Below are 10,530 nucleotides of genomic sequence, written 5' to 3'. Positions count from 1 at the left end.
TGTGCTCCAGACCCTTCACCAACTTCGTTGCCCTTCTCTGGACGCGCTCCAGCACCTCAACATGTTGATTTACAAACCAACTCCCATGGCTCTTGTGGCTGAAGGCCCAGGATCGGCTTCCCTCTCGCGCCTGCGGCCAGCCTGTTGAGCAGGGAGGAGCGGGCAGCGTGCAGCTTGGGGGATGCAGGACGGTCTCCTCAGTGAGTCGTGTGGTCAGAAGGATGACAGCTGAAACGCTGGCGTGTGACCTGTGCTCCTCAGGGTGGTCAGCCTGTCTCTGGCCCTCGGGGTTGAGGACTTCCTCTGTCTCCTCAGCAGCCCACGTACCACCTGCTCTTCGCTCAGACTTGCAGCCAAATCACATTTGGGGTGAAGTCTGTTTGTTCCAGTCCCTAAAAGTCAGTGTCCAGCCCTTGCTGGCCCATGGCATCTCCCCGGCAACTCCTTTATCCGCTGTTATCCATCCGTGCTATCGTCCGTTAGATAACACCAGAGCGCTTGCTCACGCCAGCCCAAACATTTCCAGCTCGGACTCCCTCCTGCAGCCCTGGAGGACAACTTAACTCCTTTTGCTTTAGTAGGTCTGAAACAAAACGTGTGCATTCATTTCACGTGCCAGCGTAAACTCCTCCTCACGTGCTTTTGTGCTGAGCTTTTCTGCACCCTGGTGCTCTCCTGTACAAACGCTGTGCAAGAGGGATGTCTCCGTTAGTCATCGTCTCCGTGGGAAGGGGCTGTGGGAGGAACAGCTTTCTGGTGGTCAGATCAGATCGCTGCTCTGCCTCGGTTTTCATCCTGGGCCTGGATGTGGCACCGAGGGTGACGCCGCTTGCGTAACGGCCTCGCCCAGCCGACCTTGGAGGAGCTGCAGCTGGCCCCAGCTGTGACTTTAGTGCTCAGGGCGCAGAGCCACGGCCCGTGGGGCAGATCTGGGGAGAGCACGGGCCATGTGAGGGCACGGGAAGCTCTCCCCAGGTCTTTAGCTGGAGGAGGAGCTGCCTTTGGAAAAGGGCTCTGGCAAGGCAGGGGATGTGAGAGCGGCTCGCCTGGGATCTTCCCCCTGGAGCAGAGTGAATGCGAGCACGGCTCCGCTCTGAGGCATGAGCGTGGTGGCCTCGTGCGTGAGGGAGGCTCTGGTGGGAGGGTGAGACGGAGCAGGGAAGCTCCTGTGGGATGGCTCCTGGTAGGGGACCGTGCTGGCTTGGGCTCTGGGAGGCTGTGGGTGGCTCCTGGCACTGCACCCAGCAGTCGGAGTGGGGGCCAGTTTCCTCTGGAGAGAAGGGTCCCGGGTGGCAGGGGGTCTCAGAGCCCACCGGAGCTCCCCTGCACGCACTCACTCTGCCGTGCCCGGGAAGGATGGTGCTCCTCAGCTCCGCTTTGCCTAAAGGGGGCTACAGAAAAGATGGGGAGAAACTCTTCAGCAGGGCCTGGTGTGCCTGAGAGACCCCCAGAAGTCCCTGCCAGCCTAAATCTTTCTGGTTCTCTGTTGCTGACGACGATGTGGGGCTGCCAAGGTGGGTGTTACATTCGAAGCAGTGTTGGCCTCCGGGTCTCCTCGCTCTCTGGGAGCATGTGCCTCTCTTGAACTGGGCTGTTCAAGTCCTCCGGCTGCTCCTGCACGTGCCAGCAGTGGTGTGGCAGCATCCTTCAGCCGAGTGTAAAGGACTGTGCGAGGTCTGGGTGTACAGGCTGCAGGTGCAGGACTATTTTTTTTTTTTCCCCAGCTACGCCACTTAGATGTAGCAGCACCCTTGGGCAGAAGCAACCAGATCTCACCCACCTCCCACTGACACCAGTTGAAGAGCTGCCAGCCCTGATCGTCTGTGAAAACCTTCCAGCCCCACGCTAATATTAATGCTACGGAGCAAGAACAAACCACCCCGATGTTAACTTTCACCCGGGCCCAGCTGGAATGTGGAGCTAAAACACTTCCCACAATAACCTTAGCAATGCCAGTTGTAATTTCTCGCCCCCTCCTGCCCCAGTCTAAAAAATCCAGCCTGTTTGACCACTCTCTTGTCGCACCTCTGGAGATTTTCCCTTCTGATTATCTGAATTTGGCCTTTTCTAGCCACCTGTCTCCTGACTTTTAGGATCAGACCAGAAGCTCCTGCCTTTCCTTTGTGGTCCCTCCAGCGGCTCCTCTCTGGAAGTGGGGCTGGAGGACGGAGTGAGAATGGAGCCATCAAATGGGCCTGAGAACTTCTTTCCCTTTAAAGAGCCGTGTTTCCTAGCCGGCGTTTGCTGTTGCCCTAGCCGTGGATGGTATCTCCCTGGAGGCTCCGCAAAGGCATAGAAATCTCCAGGGAAGGGGTGGAAAATGGAAGGAGGAGAGTCATTTAGCATCTCAGCGATGTCCTCATCTGCTGTAATTGCTTCCTTTAACTTCTGACACTTTAGCGCCCCGTATTTTCCTGACAACTCTTTGACATGCTCAGCCCTGTTGTTTGTTTTTATACCTTTACTGATTTGCTCTTCAAAACCCCTTTAGGCTTCGCTTAATTAGCCTCACACTGCTTTTTAGCGTTTGCTTCCCTTCAGCGTCACTCGCTGCTGTTTGGTGCCGGCTTCCTCGTGCAGGGCTGAGCCGAACAGCCCTGCGGCTGCTGGTAAGCAGCAGCTCAGCTACCACTGCTTTGTGAATTTGCTCCTCTCTGCCACTTAAAACTGAGTCAAGAATGGCCTCCTCACTTCTTCCCGCTCCTCTCCTTGCTCCGAGGGAGCGATTGCACGGAGCAGCGTGCCCAACGCGGAGGTGCTCTGTGTCTGAGCTGCGTCCCACTGCGCTGTGTGTTTGTATGCGGGTGGTTCGAGCCCCTCGCCAGCACCCGCCGTTATCACACCTTTGCTGGAGTCTTCGTGCCATTTTGATCTCTCTCATCAGAGAAGCGAGCCTGCCACTTCTCTGCAGCCGGCTGGGCGAGGAGATAGAGCCTTGCGGGGATGTGATTGCATCTGGGTGTTTGACTGCTTCTCTTTGTGGCTTGCTCGAGCTGTCCTGCAGAGCTTACAGCCAGATGTTTGGGTATTTCTTTGACTTCTCTCACCCTTTCATATCAGGATCAAGGTCTGGGCGATTCACCTGCGTTTGCATACTGCCCGGATATTTGTGATGCTTCTTCCAGCCCGGTGTAGGCTTTTACCCAACTCGTTAAGCTGCAATCAAGCTGATTTTACAGAAATATTCTGTACAGAAATATCTTGTCCTTGATTTGCTTCTGTTAAGGCTTTGGTAGTTACTCCTGAGTCACGTTGCTGTGAGTCAGATCGCAGCTCTGCTGTGTGTCAGGAACCAGAACCTGATGGCCGTGCTGGGGGATTCCTCCCAGAGCCTGGGTTTCCTATGTTTAGGGGCTGTCTCATTTGAACCAGTTTTCCTCAAGGCAGGATTTATTCGTGGCTGACTGCAGCGAGCCCAGAGCAGCAGAGAAGACAAAACTCCAAACGGGGCAGGGTTGTGCGGTGGGTTTGACCTGACTTCCGCCGGCTGCGTAGTCTGTTGTGTTCCAGCAAGCCCTCAACATCTCCTCTATCCAACCAACCCTCAGATTTTCCAGCGCTGTCCTTCGTTTCTGTCACTTCTGGACCTCGCACATCATTAAAAGTGCAAAGTCTCAGAATGACCTGTGTTGTGGTCTGGTTACATGGGACGCTTTTACCCAAAGCCTAGCAGAAAAAAGGGGAAATGTCTCTGATGTGCTGTGCAGATGACAAAACAGTTGGAGGACAGGGCTGGTGATTTGCTAAGCTGGAACTAAATAGATGCTTTAATAAGGCTGAATGTGGCATTAGCTGTTGAGGAACAAATGATGGATGGTGCTGTTCGGAGACACCGTGACCAGAGAAGACTTGGAGGTCACTGGAGTATCAGATAACCTTTATCTACTTTAACTATTGAATTTCTAAGAGCATTAAGGGCTTACTTAGCCATGGTACCTAAGTGTCTCAGCAAAAAATCCTGCTCTCTTAACAGGTCTTCCAGCCTGGGGGACAGCAGCAACTGGAGCAGGACCCAGAGGCTGGAAGCTGGTGGAGGACAGCTGGGAGTTGGAATTGGGTCCTGCCCAGTGGAGGGGCTTCCCAAGGCAGATTAACACGCTCAGGTGATTTTTAAATTACAAATGAGCTTTTCCCACAGTCCGTTCACGTTCAGCAGGAATTCAGAGAGGTGTCGTGGCCGCGCTGCACAGGCTGATGGCCAAAATCCAAATGGCCGTTTCTAATCTACTCTGCGCGGGCTCGGTGACATTTATTAGCTCACGGCTTGCAGTGCAGCTCTGAGCTGACTCCAAATCCTGGCTGGCAATCGCTCGTTGTGGGTTGTGCAGACTTCCCATGGCGGTAGGACAGGTACAGCAGAGCTTGGAGTCCTCTCCAAGATCCCCCCGTGGTCTCCGTTGCATTTCCAGCAGTGGGTTTGTGTAGCTTTGGTGTAGAAAACGTTGCAAATAATGTACGGATTTTTTTTTCTGGAGGATTTCATTTTTGCAAAGGAGTGAAATTCGCCCCAATTAATGGTGTATTGAGTATAAATGCGCATGATGTCAAAACAATGCATTTAAATAGCTACAAACAAAACAATACAAAATGCCAGTCAAAAAGAAAATGTTCTTTGAAAAGCTGGCATAAAAGTTAACGGAAAAAAGACAAATGCACCAGAACTTTCTCCTTGGTAACTCTCAAACTTCAGAGCAGAATTCAAAAGCTTGGTTACGGGAAGGTAACACCAGAAACTCCTCTGTTCCTGGGAACTGGTTAGTCACCTGAGCATGTAATAAGTGAAAGAAATTGTTGGTTAAAATGATTTAATCCATGAAACATTGACATTTTATAGATCCAGCTTTGCAATCCTCGGCTACTGAAAATGAGATTTTTGTTATTACGGGGAAATACCTTCAACAACAGGGAAATACCTTCAACAACGAGGCGACATTGGAGGCTGGAGAAGCTGCTTCTGTTTTGGGGAGAAAATGAGTTTTAGATACCATAAATGCCACTCCATGAGGTAACCGGTGAAAGACCTTACAAGGGGAGAAGTAATTTTTGACTTATTCCAGAGTAATGCACAGAACCTGGATCAATATATCACTATCAAAGGTATGCTTTTTTTTTTTAATATGCTGACTGTAACGGACTCAAATTCAACATCCGTGTGAGGGGAAAGAGCCAAAATAAGTTGACTGAAGCAGCAGAAATTTGAAAAAGTCTTTAAACGACATTAAAAGAGGAAGCCAGTTGAAAGGAAATTAAAGGGAAGAGCTAAATGAGCAAAATCCTTGGCTCTGCCACGGAGAATATTTAGAGCCGCTCTGTGAAGGTCTTGAGGCAACAGCCCTTGTTCTCTGCTGTCACAGAGGTGCTGATGGTCTCAGGGGCTGAGTGGCGAGTCTGGGGCACATCTGGAGCAGCTGTTGGGGCTGCAGGAGGGGGAGGACAACCGCAGCGGGCAGAGCGTGCTCCGCGGCAAGGGACCAGGAGATGCCGAGGGGACGGGGAGCCAACGCACCGGCAGGCTTCGGCAGCGAAGAGAGAGCCTTTGCAGAGCTGCAGGAGGGACTCAAGCTTCCTAGAAACCAGGAAGCCACTCGAAGCTGCTGAATTAAGTTTGGAGGACAGATTCACTCTGCAAGGACACCAGTCCGAGTTTCCTCTGCTTCAGAAGACATTTTGTTCTCATTTGTATTCGGACGCTATGTATATTTAGGGGCTAAAAGTCCTTTTATGAGGACAATTTTCAAGATGTGCAGGCAGCTCTGTCCTGAGGTGTGCGTATCGGGAGCAGGGAGGACACACCAAGAAAACAAAGCTGCCGTGCAGAAGCAGATGAGTTCCTTGTGTTACTGCTCGCTGCAGCACCGGCTCCAGGAAGGTTCCTCTGTTTGCTGTGCCGAGGGAGACGAGGCTGAGGGACACTCCCAAACCGAAGTGTTGGCGAAGAGGCTTTGGAACAAATCCATACATTGCACGGGCTGAGTGCGGTCACCCAATGGTGCTGGAGGAGCGCAGCAGCGAAGCCGTTCGACTCCTAACGGGCTTGTGTGCTAATGCCTCATCCAGTCTTCGAGGGACGCAGCAGCGTGATGTCAGTGAGGGAAAGGAGTCCTGGACCGATGCAGGAGCCAGAGTTAGTGTTCAAACGGCCTCAAATTGTTAGAAACAAGAATGTAGAATAATTTTATTAGGTGCTTGAATGAATACAGTGAATTAGGGAAGAGTTTTCTTTGGCTCTCAGAGAAGAAGTCAGAGCTCAGAAGAGTATCCACATATCCAACCTCTCTGATGTTTGGGGGTTTGCATGTTTTGAGTGAGTTCCCGCATCGATGGCCTACAAGAAGACTAACTTTTCAGGGGGTGAGGAGGCAGCCCGGTGTGTTAATAACTGGTTACAGGAGTATCGAGCCCATTTTCACAGTGGCGACGGATGCCGGTGGCAGCGTACAGAGGTCTGTGCCGGTATTCACGCCGATCGGTGCATTCATCGAGGATGCAGAGACGACCATGAATTGTGAGCTGGCAAATTTGTAGAGGGAAAAATGATTCAGGAGAGCCAAATGGAGGACTGAATGCAGGGAGCTGAAGAGGCTCCCATGACGCTAATGCACAAAATGGCAGATTACGTTCAATTCACATACACGTGAAGCTCAATTCAGAGGAAAGAGAGTGGTGTGTGCAGGGTGTCGATAGAATCTTGCTGCAGCTGGCAGCAGAGCTGACGGAGGGAGGTACAGAAATTCTGGCAAGAAGGCCGGAGCTGGCTTCTCAATAAAGGACAGCTTACACGGTAGTGCCCAGCTTGGGATGGGGTGAATGGCAGGGAGTGTTGCAGACATCTGTGAGAGAGAGAAAAAGGAAATGTTTTGCCGTTTCCCACTACGTGAGAAGTGGGTGCATGGATGGATGGGATCTGTTCACATCTCTCTTTGAATCCGCCTTCACGTGATGCCGAAGGTTGAAAGCGGAATGTGTTCAAAATGGGATTAGATGAGCTCATGGCAAAAATCACAGTCCAGAAAGTTCGGTCCAGGAGGGAGACTTCTACATTTCCAGTGGCGGGTGAGTCAGACCAGCCTGGCTTGTCCTGTCTGTGGGCGAAGGGCCGGCGTGAATTCAGTTACGCAAAATCAGTGACGTGAATTCAGACACAGATGCCATGTAGTAGCTGGCAAGACTGGAGGGCACATAGAAAGCTGGCTTAGTACGTCCGTGTGGAAGGCCTCTGCTCACTGCCACCAGCACAGGTGGTCCCCGAACCTGTATCTCATTGGGATTGGTGATTGGGATTTGACCTTGACAGGCTGGAGAGGTGGGGCTCTGCAAACCTCCTGAAGTTCAACCAGGCCAAGGGCAAGTTCCTACACATGGGTCATGGCAATCCCAGGCACAAATCCAGGCTGGGTGGAGAATGGATTGAGAGCAGCCCTGAGGAGAAGGACTTGGGAGTGCTGGTGGATGAGAAGCTCAACATGAGCCGGCAATGCGCCCCTGCAGCCCAGAAACCAACGGCATCCTGGGCTGCATCAAGAGGAGCATGGCCAGCAGGTCGAGGGAGGGGATCCTGCCCCTCTGCTCCGCTCTGGTGAGACCTCTCCTGCAGCGCTGCGTCCAGCTCTGGAGCCCCCAACATCAGAAGGACACGGACCAGTTGGAGAGGGTCCAGAGGAGGCCACGCAGATGCTGAGAGGGCTGGAGCAGCTCTGCTGTGAGGCCAGGCTGAGAGAGCTGGGGCTGTTCAGCCTGGAGAAGAGGAGGCTCCGGGGAAACCTTAGAGCAGCCTCCCAGTGCCCAAAGGGGGCTGCAGGAAAGATGGGGAGAAACTCTCCATGTTGTGATAGCATGAGGGGTCATGGCAAATTGAGACTGGACATTGGGAAAAAATGTTTTACCCTGAGGGTGGTGCAATACTGGCCCAGGTTGCCCAGAGAGGCGGTGGATGCCCCATCCCTGGAAACATTGCAGGCCAGGTTGGCCAGGGCTCTGAGCAACCTGATCTGGTTGGGGATGTCCCTGCTCCTTGCAGGGGGCTTGGACTGGGTGGGCTTTGAAGGTCCCTTCCAACCCAAACCCTTCTGTGATTCTATAATGCTGGCTGCTCTGCTTGGCTTTCCATGTTTCACAGCTTCTCTCGGCTCTGGCCCTCGCAGGGGATGGTGGCATTTCCCACGTGAGTGGGAAATCACTCCGTGAGTGAGGGCAGGAACCCTCTGTAGTGCCTGGGCTGGTGACAGAGGGGCAGGTGACAGGAACAGGACATGGTTTTTGCTGAATGGCGAAGTCTGTGACACAAGACAAACATCAAGCCATCGAAGATGCAAATGTGTATCTCAGTTTTGCTTTGCTGTGAAATGAGATTGTTTTTTTACGTGCCAGCTCTGCTTGTTGTAACGTCTTCTGCATGTGTGGTCACACAGGGTCCTCAGCAACCTCACAGGAAAATAAGACGACAGAGAGCTATCTGGGGACAAATGTTCTCTGACTTCTCCACTTTTCTGGGCCTGAATGACCGGCTGCCCCAGTCCTGGAGATGTTGGTGGCCAGGCTGCTGTCTTGCTGGAGGACAGTAGTGTCTCAGCTGCTCTGCAGAGAAACGGCATGTGCGCCGAAGCACGCTCGAGTGCTGCCTACGGAACTGTGCCCTGTATCTGAGCTGGGGATCCCGGGTTGCCTCCTGCCCGAGTCATATGCTGGAGCTCTGGAAACAGGAGATTGTAGCAGATTACAGATTGCTAGGATGATTAACGCCTGCCAGTTCTGCTCTGTGGAAAATAAGTTCTGCCCTGCAAGCCTCAGTGGTGTATCTTGGCCAGATTACAAACTCAGCTGTCGAAAATATATAAATGTATTAACGCCGTACGTTGAAGCTTCTGCAAGGCATTTGAATTCCTTGGCTGTGCGGTCTGATTACGGAGTTAGCCTCCTAGGAGAAAGTTATGCAGTGAATTAAAATTCAGGTATATTCTGGATCTCCAAGAGCCCTTTGAAATGGAGGGGTGGATTGGCAGGACCTAAATGAAGACATGAGGACAACAGGCATACTGGAAACCAGCACAAGGTGGACAATCGCTGGGGCACTGTAAGCCGAGTGGTGGTGTTTGACACAGAAGGAAGTGGGGAGGCTAACCAACCCCGTAACAACCAAAGAAACCTTGTGGGGAGAAAATCCGGACCTAGACGGGATGATGAGAATACTACAGCCGTGTATTTGGGATGCATCACGAAGCTCCTGGCCCAAGTGGCACACCGACAGAATCTGAGAAACAACTCAAGAAGAAGAGAGTGTATTTCCCTCAAATATATCAGAATCAAGAAGCATGCCAAGGAGTTGACGGAGCCAGCGCATGATCAGAGTATAAAAGGAGCAATTAGAAAAGACAAGCCCATTGCAGAGAAGCTGAAGCAATTATTTGCATTATTGTTGATTGTAGAAGAAAACATGGAGATTCCCATGCTGTAATTAACCTTCGCGGGGACTCATCAGAGGATATGCTCAAAACTGAAAAGCCCGGAGCAGATTATGGATCCAACTGATGAAATGGACAGTGCTAAACCGTCTGGGCTGGTTGCCTTGCTTCAGACTTCTTAAGAAAGCCAAGAATGAGACTGCTGAGTTAGAAATCATAGAATCACAGAAGGGTTTGGGTGGGAAGGGACCTTTCAAGCCCATCCAGTCCAACCCCCCTGCCAGCAGCAGGGACATCTCCAACCGGATCAGGTTGCTCACAGCCCCGGCCAACCTGGCCTGGAATGTTTCCAGGGATGGGGCACCCACCGCCTCTCTGGGCAACCTGGACCAGTGCTCCGCCACCCTCAGTGCAAAACATTTTTCCCAATGTCCAGTCTGAATCTGTCCCCCTCTGTTTTAAAACCATGACCCCTTGTCCTGTCACACCAGGCCCTGCTGAAGAGTCTCTCCCCACCTTCCCTGCAGCCCCCTTTGGGCACTGGGAGCCGCTCTCAGGTTTCCCCGGAGCCTCCTCTTCTCCAGGCTGAACAGCCCCAGCTCTCTCAGCCTGGCCTCACAGCAGAGCTGCTCCAGCCCTCTCAGCATCTGCGTGGCCTCCTTCGTGGGTTCAAGGAGGACAAGTTCATACCATAGAGATGAGCTGAGAGTTGCAAATACATTGAAAACACGGCTTGAGGTACTGGGAAGGGTGTCATGCACGCCTGCCTCAGCCTCACTGTTTCTGCGCGCTTGCCTGTGACCACAGCTGGACAGAGACTGGTAAGACAGAGACTTCTGGTCCGATGCAGTGCAGCCACTCCTGCCGCATTTTGATGCCCTAATTATCAATGACCACAAGCGTCGGGATGGGGAGTGATGGCTGTAGGACTGTTTTCTCCTCTACCATGTAGAGAAAAACCAGTGGGTCAGTGAAAAATAAAATGGTAGTGGCTGCTCAGTCATGTGGGGTCGTCTGGGCTGGTTGGTGAACTGGACTCGCTGAGCACGACGTATTCGTTTTTGGATGGGGAATTGCCGAATGAGACAGAGAAAACCGGTGCTCACATTTACACGGTGGGGACTAGTGTTTG

Source organism: Chlamydotis macqueenii, chromosome 28 (genome assembly GCF_036417535.1).
Source record: "Chlamydotis macqueenii isolate bChlMac1 chromosome 28, bChlMac1.mat, whole genome shotgun sequence".
Classification (NCBI taxonomy): domain Eukaryota; kingdom Metazoa; phylum Chordata; class Aves; order Otidiformes; family Otididae; genus Chlamydotis; species Chlamydotis macqueenii.
Note: the sequence above shows the minus strand (reverse complement) of the source record.